The sequence below is a fragment of the Oratosquilla oratoria genome, chromosome 11, assembly GCF_046742065.1.
Source record: "Oratosquilla oratoria isolate Oo_2021 chromosome 11, ASM4674206v1, whole genome shotgun sequence".
Taxonomy (NCBI): Eukaryota; Metazoa; Arthropoda; class Malacostraca; order Stomatopoda; family Squillidae; genus Oratosquilla; species Oratosquilla oratoria.
The window spans coordinates 45,091,474-45,103,986 of record NC_134787.1 but is presented as its reverse complement, the minus strand read 5'-3'; the positions used below and the strand labels follow the sequence as shown (position 1 = coordinate 45,103,986).

At 39.4% G+C, this 12,513-nt stretch overlaps 1 protein-coding gene across 15 annotated transcripts in view; it reads right to left on the bottom strand.

Moving 5' to 3' along the window:
• MTA1-like (metastasis associated 1-like) overlaps nt 1–12,513 on the bottom strand; it is a 302,424-nt gene that overhangs the window by 281,381 nt on the left and 8,530 nt on the right. The gene's annotated exons all lie outside the window — the stretch shown is intronic.

The following is a 12,513-nucleotide window of genomic DNA, read 5'->3' as shown; positions in this document are numbered from 1 at the left end:
CTTTTTGAGTTACCTCTGTTAAACCCATTTCTGGCCAAAATAAACATTTTTAAACCATTTATCTTGTTTTACTGATCTGATGTAGAAAATCCCCAATTACTTGTTATTTCAATGGAAAAAAAACAAAAACAAAAAAAAACATGCTGTACAGTAAATGGATGGGAGTGGGTTTATGCCTTTTGACTTTAGCTACCTCCCTTGTGAGGGGGAAAATCCCTTGGTACATGTATGACTTGTTACTTGGAACATTTTCATTCCACCCAATAATTTACTTGCTTCCTTTACTCAATAATCTCCATCCATATCCACTTTTCTATTTATCTTCACACATGACCCCGTGCCTCAGCAGCAGGTTGTTCATGGTCATGACCCTCAGTGGCAATAGGGTAGGTTCTTCAACCGAGTCATTTTTGAGCATTTTGCACTTCCATGTGTCAAGGATGAATGAAAAAAATGTACATTAGACAGTGCATGTTTTAGAAATTGTAAATCTACTTTATGGCAGCAGAACCTGGCAGTTCTTATGATGTTCTCTCATTTCATCTTCCATGTGTGCATTTCTGCTTTTATCACTGACAGAGATGGGAGGTTGTGATTGAAGGTCACTGCTTCATGGAATTCCTCTTTATAATTCAAGAGGAGACTCACTGGTATAATATGAGATGCTTAAATGCTTTTGCTTCCTTATTCTGAGAAGCATAAGTTTAATTCAAATGTGAGATTGCCCAAGATACTTGTTTGTAATTTTGGCTGCTGCATTCAAGCTGTGATGCATTTTTCTAGTGTTGTGCAAAATTGTCCACTGAATCCCAACTGATGCTGCCACCAGTGTCTTTCCCACATGAACCCACTTTATATAACAACTATTTCAACACACACCTCTGCATGGCTGTAGTGATCAATCTCACCAAGTTTACAATGACCCTATCCTTGCAGATTAATTGACAGTCTTCATGTACAATATTGTGATGAGTCTTCCAGTTCCCACCAGCTAGCAGAGCATGTCCTCTAACCATTGGGGCATAAGAGCTGGGAGAAAACTTTAAAATACTTCATGATGATTCACCCAATGAATTCTGTACGTGGAACATAAGAGAAGAAGAGAGAAGGAGTTTGAATGTGTTTGAGATGAGGTGTCTGAGAAGTATGGTGGGGGTTACTAGGCTAGATAGAGTGAGAAATGAGGAGGTGAGGAGGAGAACAGGGGTGAAAAAGGATTTGGGAGAGAGGGTTGATGAAAGAATATTAGGATGGTTTGGACACATGGAAAGAATGAGTGAAGAAAGACTAGTAAAAGAGGTATGGAAGGCAGATGTGGAGGGAGTGAACATGAGGGGACGTCCTAGGATGAGGTGGATGGATGGGGTGAAGGGGGCTTTGGGGAAGAGGGGAGTGTCTGTTGAGGAAGGAAGGGAGAGGACGGAAGACAGAGGTGAGTGGAGAATGGTTGTATATGGATGATGTTGTGACTGCATGGGGAGAAATGGGCGGGGGGTGGGGGGTGGGGTAGTGTGTGTGAGTGAGTTTTGATGCAGCCCGAAGGGATTTCTCCCCGTCCTCTCCTTATATGCAAGGGGGGGACGGAGAGGGGGGGTCGCCGATTAAATGAAGCGGCCTTGCTGTGGATGTGCTGTGTCCTGCGACACTGCTTCTGACCCAGGGCGGTGGGCAGGGTGCAGGGATGACCCGTCATCCAGGAGGTGCTCAGATGAAAGGAAGGGTGGGAGGGGTGTGGAGTGTATTTAGGGACAAAATGGGTGGGAGTGTTTTTATGCCTTTCCCTTTTTGGCTACCTCCCTTGGAAGGGGGAAAAGCCTTGGTATATGTATGTATGTATGTACATTCAATCTAGATTTTGGGCCTCCATTACATATGTCCACCACCTTGTCAAACTTTAGCTATCTTAAGTGAAACAAGTCCACCAGGTTTTGAGCCACCCTCATTTTCAATGCTCTTACAATGCATACATTCAACACATGTATTGGGCAGTGAGTGCAGAATTTTTGGGTGTATTGAAAGAATGTGATTCACAACTCCCTTCACTTTTCCTATAAAGGCTTCTGTCATACGTATAAATAAAAAACGGGGAAACGCACCTTAGATCAAGATATAACAAAATGGCAAAGCAGGTTAAATACACGTACAGCGAAACCTAATTATGAAATTAAGGTTGCCAGTCAAGCAAGATCCAACCCATAGGGTTTCTTTCATCTCTATAGAACAAAACAATAAAGAAAGAATAGGACCAATTAAAAACAATGAAAATGTCATGATAGAATCGGAGGAAATAATTAGTGAGGAGTTTAACATATTTTCTCTCAGTGTTTACTAATGAGAGGTTAGATAAAGTACCTGACTGCAATCCGATTTTCAGTGGGGATGAAGAAAGTAGTCTATCTAATATAAGCATTAGTAAAGTAGAAATAGTCAAGCAGATTGAAAGACTTGAATCTACAAATTCCCCGGGTCCAGAATTTTTTTTTCCAAGAATGCTAAAGGAGTGTAAATTTGAAATCTGCAACCAGTTAATTGAAATATTTAATAAATCGGTAGACACTGGTTTTGTGCCTACTGCTTGGAGGCACAAAATGCTTGAATCAATAATAGTAAATAAACTCAGAGAACACATCAAAAGACAATTTAATTTGAGATACACAGCATGGTTTCTCCAAGGATAAGTCATGTGTGACTAATCTTCTATCCTTTTACACTTAAGTATATAAGGTGTCAGATAACAATGATAATTATGATGTTATTTACCTTGACTTTAGCAAAGCGTTCGACAAGGTGCCACATCAGAGACTACTAAATAAAATCAAAGCCCATGGCATAGGAGGAAAAGTGTTAGAATGGATTAGAGCTTGGATTAGTAAGAGAAAACAGTGGGTCACCATAAATGGAATAAAATTTAAGTGGGGCAATGTTACCAGTGGGGTCCCCCAGGTCTCTGTTTTGGGTCCCTTGTTGTTCATTATGTACATAAATGACTTAAGACAATGGCATAAATAGTGATGTTAGTAAGTTTGCAGACAACAAATTAGGTCAGAAGATGACACAGAGATTCTGCAGGATGATTTTCACAAATTGTTCACATGGTTGGTGAAATGGCAAACGGACCTTAAAACCAGGAAACAGTGCATTAGTGCCAGAAATAAAGCTAACAGAGCATTAGTTTCATTGCTAGAACGGTAACGAATAGAAGTGCAGAGGTAATTATCAAACTCTATCTAGCAATAGTTAGACCAATCCTTGACTATGTGGTACAGTTTTGGTCTCCGTCCTATAGAATGGACATCAGTTCACTAGAATCAGTACAGAGAAGAATGACCAAAATGATACATGGACTCGGAAATTTGCCTTACGAAGAGAGGCTTAGGCACCTTAACTTACACTGGAAAGACGCAGAGTGCAGGGTGATCTTTTAGAGGTGTTAGTGGATCAAAGGCTTTAACAAGGGTGATGCAAACAAGGTCATTATATTAAAACAACAGGGCAGGACTCGCAGTAATGGGTTTAAACTGGACAAATTTAGATTTAAGAAGAAACTAGGCAAGAACTGGTTTACTAATAGGGTGGTCAACAAATGGAACATACTTAGTAACCATGTAGTAAGCGCTGAAACTATCAGTTGTTTTAAGAAATTATTAGACAACTTTAAGGTTGGAAAGCTGCCTAGTGTAGGCCTTATGGTCTCTTGCAGTCTCCTTCATTCTTATGTTCTTATATGCTCATTTCAGCCCTGGGCAGGATTTTAACTCAGACTGCTGTAGCAGCAGTTGTGAACGCTACCACTGCATGCACGTGTTTGTACAGATGTTGCTATTGTCTTTCCCTTGCCTGCCTGGCCGAGCAGCTTTGTCTCCCTGAGGAATGCCACAGCTTGAATGGGGGTTTCGTACAAAGCTTTCAGAGTGTGTATTGTGCTGTTGGCATGCATAATTGTGTACAATGCAGTCTTCCATAATGTGTTGTATAGCACAGGGTGAACGGTTACATCCTGGGCAGTTGTCTGCAATTATGTCACCCAATCTCTTCTAGTAGCTTAGAAGGGCTGCATGGTGGCTGCATCACAGCCTGGCCAGGTAGACTCTTGTCCTTTCAGGGGAGAGAGGACTCAGAGGGACGGATATCAGGGGGTCTGGCATGCAGCAATGTATTGTTTTTCCATTTGCTGATGGAATAGTTAGTGATACAATTATAAATATGCTTCAGTAGGCTGGTGTCTAGTGGTTGTACATACATACATATACCAAAAGCTTCCCCCCCCCTTTACACGGGAGGGGGTAGCCGAAAAGAAAAGGGCATAGAAACCACTCCCACCTTTTCCATCCCCTACATATTCCAATCCCTTCCACCCTCCTCCCTCCCTCTCATCTTGGCACCTCCTGGATGACGGGTCATCCCTGCATCCTGTCCGATGCCCTGGGTCAGAAGCAGTGTCACAAGACACAGCATATCCACAGCAAGGCTGCTTCATTAATTTGGCGACCTCGCCCCCCCCCCCGCTCCATCCCCTCATGCACAAAAGGAGAAGATGGGGAGAAACCCCTAAACCCCTTTGGGCTGCATCAAATTATCTCTCATACATACTTCCTCACCCCCATCCCCCACCCAATCCCCTTAATGCATCACAGCATCATCCATACACAAGTAAACACAACCCTTCTTCATTCACCCCTATCTTCTGTCCTCTCTCGTCCTTCCTCAACAGACATTCCTCTCTTTTGTAATGGCCCTTTTAATCCATCCATCCATCTCATCCTAGGATGCTCCCTCATATTCATTCCTTCCACCTCTGCCTTCCACACCTCTTTTACTAATATTTCTTCACTCATTCTTTCCATGTGTCCAAACCATTCTAATACTCTTTCATCAACAGGCACTCCTCCAGTCCTCTGGCACTCTACCCTCTCTTAAACAAACATTAAATAACATCACCAGCCAGTCCACCATAACCGTACCTCCTTTCTTCAGACATTCTGCATGGCATCCATCCAATCCAACCCAGGTGCCTTACCTGCTCTCATCATCTTAACAGCTGCTTTCATTTCATGTTTCCATATTTCTCCTCCATTTTCCTCACTCATAACTCTCATTTTCTTAACGCTTCCCATTGCAACTACCTTTCCTTCCCTATCCTCCTTCACATTTAACAACTCCCTAAAATACTTTGCCCACCTTCCTCTCACTGCCTTCTCTTCAATTCTAATCTCTCCATCTGCACCTTTTACTTTTTCTTCTCTACTTGATTTGCCTCCTCCTCCTCTTTATATTTTTCCAAAACATCTTTTTATTACTTTCAAATTTTCTGTCATACTCTTACTACATTTCACATCTGCTCTCCTCTTTGCTTCCTTTATCTTATGTTTAACTTGTCTTCTCTTTACTTTGTACTTCTCATACGATTACCTCATCTTAATTTGTAGCCAATCTATGAAAGCCTGCTTCTTCTCTTCTACACCATTCTTTGCTTCCTCATCCCACCACTCACTACCCTGTCTTCTATTTCCTCCTGCCCTCTTTGCACACCTTATGACTCCCTCCTTGAACCATCCCTATTCCTCCTCCACTCCTAGTGGAGGAGCACTCCACTCTATCCTTCACTCCTCTCTCAGCTTCTTCTTATATTCCTTCTCCTATTCTTTCTCATTTAAGCAGTTCACTCTAAATGGTTGTGAAGGAAGAAAATATGTGTGTGTAGTATGGGTATTTGGGTATTGTTTTGATGTTTCTTGGTGTGTAATTACCTAGTTGTATTATATGGGAAGAGGAGCTATGCTCATAGTGCCCTGTCTTTGTATCTCTCAGCATCTAGTTTGTTCTTAAATTATTGTATGGTGTTTGTATAAATACGTGTGTGTGTGTGTGTGTGTGTGTGTGTGTGTGTGTGTGTGTGTGTGTGTGTGTGTGTGTGTGTGTGTGTGTGTGTGAACATGTATGTATTGTATGTGTAGGCACAGAGTGCCATGCATGCACAGCCAATGAGGAAGAATCTTTCCCAGATGAAGAGCATCATGGAGAGAGTAAAACAACTATTCACCTCTAAATATCAGCAAAGAGAGAATGAAGAGGTGTGTGTTTGTGTGTAAAGGTGATGAACTATCTGGAGATATGATGGAGTGTTTCACGAAGAACTAAGACTGTATGTGTGAGGCCTGAGTGAAGAGTGGCTTCAATAATTCAAGCAGCATCATGCCTTACTATTTTGTGTAATGTGAGGAAAATCATTCAGTAGACATGGTAGCGACAGCCGAGTTTGACTCACAAGTTTGCCAAATCAATAAATTCCTGTAAATTTACCCCTATGCCAGTATAGTACATCAATTCTAGAGTATATTCGAGTTTCATTTAACGTGTCAGTTCAACATGTTTGTGCCAGGGGTGTAGTCAAAAGTGTGTGGGCCTCATCCTTGTAGCAGCAGGTACATTTCCGACACTTCTCTCCAATTTCTTGATATGACTGTTACCTGCTCCAATTATCCAACCACATACAGCAAACATAATGGCTTTATTCACAACTATGCACCTTTCAGCATATATTCCTCACCACCATTCTTCTTCCATCATTATCCAACTTGTATTGTTTTATATATTCTTATAGATGGTTCCTCTCTGTGCCCCACTAATCCAACATCCTTCAGGTTCTCATTGTGCCAAACTGGCAATGATCAACCTATATACAGTCAATGTCCCTCTTACATGATACAAATATCTGTTATAAAATTTAAAGACCCAATATGCACAATCTTTAATTTTTTTACCAGACTGGCAAAGATCAACCAATATAAGTCACTGTCCCTCTTACATGATACAAATACCTGTCATAGAATTTCAAGACCCAATATGCATTCTTTATTTTTTTTTTTTATTAATCATACTTCTAAATGCTTGCACTGATCATTCACATTAGTATATTTAATGACTGCCAGACACTATGTTGAATGTAATACTTCCTCATTGGATGGCACATCTGACTAATTTGTGGAGATGGGATGAACTAAATGCCGCAACCCCGCCTCCCAAAAAGTGAGTGATAAGTAGCAATCCAAAATGGTGATTCCTTGCTTGGTATATCACCACATGACATCATCATCATTCCTCCACTGTGCTCACCAACTAGTCCCTGGTATCATCATTATTACTAAAAAACAAAGCAGTGGCAGCAAAGGGGGGTCTACTAGGACAAGAACTGCCAGAGATGCAGCCACAAAATAGCACAAGTTGAGACTGTTGTAAACTAAGGACCCCCTGTATTCAAAGATTCCTTCATCCCCTAAGGTCACCATGGTCTAGTTGGTATATACCTGTACAACTGCAAAATGCCAATTCAAAGATTACAAAGGATTACAGAGGCAGAGCATGCCGATAGGAGACCTTTTGGTCCATAACTAGGTTGGATGAAAAAAGGAAATAAACAAATAAAATAATAATAATGATGATAGATAAATGATTAAGTAAATAAAAATTATAATAATATAAATAATACAATAAAAAATGCATGTAGTTAAATAATAGACAAACAGGTAAGTAGTAAATAATAATAAACTGACATATAACTAATAATAAACTGACATATAACTAATAATAAATGAAAATCAAGCAAATAATAAAATATAATCAGATAAATAATAAAAAACAAATAATATAAAACATATGGCAGTCCTTACAGCATCTTGCTTAGGTGTTTATCTAAATGAATCTTAAAGCTTTTGAACTGAACTACATTGCATTGCCTCTGAAGGAAGTTTATTCCATTCATTAACTACATGGTTGGTGAAGTTGTTTCTATCCACTTCCAAATAAAATCTATTTCCCAACAGTTTAAGACCATTATTTCTTGTCAGATAAATCAGGAATATAAATAATTTAGTGCAGTACCACAATAAGATTTTAACAAAATATGAATATGGGGGAGATGGGTGGGGGGAAAGAAAGAAAAAGAAAAAGAGAGAGAGAGAGAGATATTTTGCTTTACAATGTAAAGCAAAACCAGTCAAGAATAAACTTGATAATTAATCGGATCAAGACCCATGTTTCCTTCCACCTTTCTCATAATTGTCCCAATGTCTCAATACATATATATAAAATATACATATACCAACAGATAGCCAAAGTCAAAGGCATTAATCCACTCCCACTTTTTTCATCCCCACATATTCCACTCCCGTTCCACCCCTCCCTCCCTCTTTTCTTGGCTCCTCCTGGATGAGGTCATCCCTGCATCTCGTCCACTGCCCTGGGCCAGAAGCAACGTAGCAGGACACAGCACATCAACAGCAAGGCTGCTTTATAATCAGCAATCCTACCCCTCTATCCCCTCATGCAGAAAAAGAGAAAATGGGGATAAATCCCATCAGGTTGCATCAAAACATTATTCATACATACTCCTTCACACCTTATCCCCTACCCACTCCCTTCCATGCATCACAGCATCATCCATACATAACCATTCTCCACTCACTGCAATCTTTCATTTTCTCCCTTCCTCAATAGACATTCCCTGAAGCAAGGGATTTTGATAACTAGGACAAATTCTGGAGAATAAAGATTTAAACTAAAATATGAAATTACTGTGGAAATGCGACAACACTGGAGTGAGATGAAGCAGAAACAGATGCTTTCAGTGCTTCAGTTTTTGTCAGCCACACAAGCTCATATATGCACTGAGGGGTACATTACTGAACATTTTTTTAAATAACAACAATTCTATACTAAGCTTTAGGGCATATTTATATTTTTATGTGTTTCTTGTCATAATAATTACTGACAACTGGCGACAACCCCAATTATACAGTTTTTAGTTAATAGTAGCATAAATAAATTATATACAGACACTCCTCTACTTACGTTCATTCGTTTTACGTTTTTTCGATTTTACGTTTGAACTGACGGTAAAAAAAGAATTGTAAAAAAAAAAAAAAAATTGAGTGAATTTTTTAGTTTACCGCGCTCTCCGTAGTTCAAACGATACTTGCGCATGACACTGCGTCCATTGTTTACATTGCACAGACGACAAACTGAAAATGCCTTGCCTCCTCCTCCTCCACCATCTCAATTTATGTTGCTTGAATTTAATCTATTTGAAATTAATTATATTATTTTACAATGTTGTGTGTTTAATTAATGATTTAGGGGTGTTTTATAAGATACGGTAATAGAATTTACCGATGTATAGTACAGTAACAACTTACGTTAATTTTCAACTTACGTTCGGCCGTTCGGAACGTAAGTTGAGGAGCGTCTGTACAAAGCACTATGTGAGGGGCACCGTCCTAGCCTTTTGGTAAAGGTGGGTTTGTGACATTAAACCATATCACCATATCATGTACTATAGTTCATTGTTTCTGTAATTTTTAAAGCATTTGGCCACATCAATATCGAGATATGATGTGATACACTACCAACAACTTGGAGCTCGACAAGCTTCGAGATGCCACAAACTGCCTCATCGCTAAGGTCAACATATCCAGAGCATATTGGAAATCTTAATATTTTAATATTGACATGACCACATGCTTTCAAACTTGCAGACATGATAAGATATGGTACAATATTAACTATAAAGTGACCATGATGGGAGTTAACCATAGTAACAGAACTGTCTTCTAGCTCTTTTTTTTTTTTTTTTGGCAAGATTAAAATATACTCAGATAAGACGATGTATGCAGTCCTAGTCCTACTCCAAAACATTCACGATAGGTCAATTCTCAGACTTCTATTTATTCATTTTCCATAGTAAACAAAAACAAACATGGGATCTTGAAGCTCACGTTGAGCTATACATTATCAGTGGTTTATCACATCTTGAATCTCGATATTGAAGGGGCAAAATGCTATAAAACTTAAGATACAATATAATTTAGCACAATTTATGCCAAAATTACCTAAAAACTATGAATATCATCAGAATTGACAGGTGCCAGTAATTAATATGAACCTTTATTTATATACATTACATTCAATACACAGAATCTACAGACAAACGGCTTTAATGGACCAGTAGTTCCCCACTTTAGTCCATAGTTTTGGGGTTATTCTGTATATATATATATTTGTGTGTGTGTGTGTATATATATAATATATACATACATACATATATATATATATACACACACACACACATATATCCACATATACATACATACATAGAGCAAAGGCTTTTTTTCCCCTACACAGGGGGTAGCCAAAAAGAAAAAGGCATAGAAACCACTCCCACCCACTCCACTCCCCTCCATCCTATCTTGGCACCCCTTTGATGACGGGTCATCCCTGCATCCTGTCCACTGCCCTGGGTCAGAAGCAGTGTCACAAGACAGCACATCCACAGCAATGCCTCTTTATAAATTCAGCGACCCCCCCTCTCCATCCCCTCATGTAGAAAAGAAGACGGGGAGAAATCCCTTCAGGCTGCGTCAATTTTTTTCTCATACATACTTCCTCACCCCTCCATCCCACACCCACTCCCCCTCATGCATCACAGCATCATCTATACACAACCCCTCTCCATTCACCCCTATCTTCTGTTCTCTCCCGTCCTTCCTCCACAGACGTTCCTCTCTTTTGTAATGCCACTTTCACCCCATCCATCCATCTCATCCTAGGATGCCCCCTCATATTCACTCCTCCCACCTCTGCCTTCCACACTTCTTTTACTAATCTTTCTTCACTCATTCTTTCCACTACTACATACATACATATACCGAGGCTTTTTCCCCCTTGCAAGGGAGGTAGCAAAAAAGGAAAAGGCATAAAATCATTTCCACCCATTCCATCCCTGAATACACTCCACACCCCTCCATCCTCCCTATCTTAGCACCTCCTGGATGACGGGTCATCCCTGCACCTTGTCCACTGCCCTGGGTCAGAAACAGTGTCACAAGACACAGCACATCCACAGCAAGGCCGCTTCATTAAATCGGCGACCCCCCCTCTCCGTCCCCCCATTGCATAAAAGGAGAAGACAGGGAGAAATCCCTTCGGGTTGCGTCAAATTTTGCTCACACATACTACCTCACCCCCCATCCCCCCGCCCATTCCACCTCATGCAATCACATCATCATCAATATACAACCATTCTCCATTCACCCGTCTTCTGTCCTCTCCCGTCCTTCCTCAACAGACATTCCCCTCTTCCCTCATTCTCCCTCTTTCCACTACTACCACACCATATAAATTCAGTGTCATATATATTCTGTAAGACTGGTCACATGTATTTCTAAATTTAGTTTTGTTGATATGGCTTATCAAAAGATAAGATTTGACAATTTTGTCTTTTTATCTCTACCGAGTTTGCACCTGTTGTATTCAGCTAAACAGCAAAAGTTGTATTCCACTGAACACCATGTAAAATTGGGAACTTGTTCAATATGCATATCCACAAGTAAATTTCTATTGGTTCTTTATTTTCATTTGTAGCATATAACTTCAAATAAATGCTCAGTTACATCATGGCACCTTCAAAGGTAATTACTTCATAGGACTGATATCATAAACTGCTGCAAATGTTTGGTATTATAATGCTATGCCAAATGCAGTTATTGAAAGTAACTTTCCATGGAAATTACTTAAAAACTGAAATATTTTTTTAAACTTTTCAAAAGCAAACATTTGCCATGACATAAGAAATAAACTGCTCTGATATGGTTGCCATTACATTACAGACACTATCTTTCTTACTTATGAAATTGACTTGATATTCAAGACAACTCTTGAAAAGCTGTTCCTCTGCACACAGCAAAAGCACCATGCTTACTGTATCCAAGGTAAGGTATGAAAAGAACACTACTTAAAGTAGACTATGTTTACTACAAAAAACTGAAACATTAGCTAAATTATTTTATTAAATATCACAGTCCGCTTGGTAAATTAGCATAAAAAGACACCATTCAACCTGTTCTTTTCAAAACGTACATTTTAAATCATCCAATATATTAGGGCATTTTTACAACCAAACTTTTTATATAATTAGGTGGACTCCATGGCATGGTTTGCAGTTAGTGAAAGAATTTTAACATTTGAAAATCTGCAATTTTGCAAGTTTATTGCAATCATAATCAAAATTGTAATTCCACATCTGCAAAAACGGGTTTGTGGAATTGATATAATCTGACTCGCCTTCACCCTTACCCTGTCTTAAAGATGATAAATATTGCACATGGGAAAATGCTACATCTTAGCCCAATGTTCCCTTAATATATGATTATTTGGCTTTTGCCTCAATAAAATTCGTATTCCCTTCCTTATGATAATGCTTTTATAAATTCTGGCATGGATAATGCAAAACAACTTTGTTAAAAGACCAAATGAAAATGAGAACAGTAGGGAGGGATGAAAAGTTGGGCCGGACAGGAGTCACCTGTGGGGGACCACAGGGCTTAGTACTAGCATCTATTGTTTATGTGTTGAATGTAATAGTTATGCAAACTTATTTCCAGATGATGCCAAAATCAAAGGAAGTCAAAAGCAACCTGCTACATTAGGACCTAGGTAAAGTTTATGGATGGATTCAGGAGT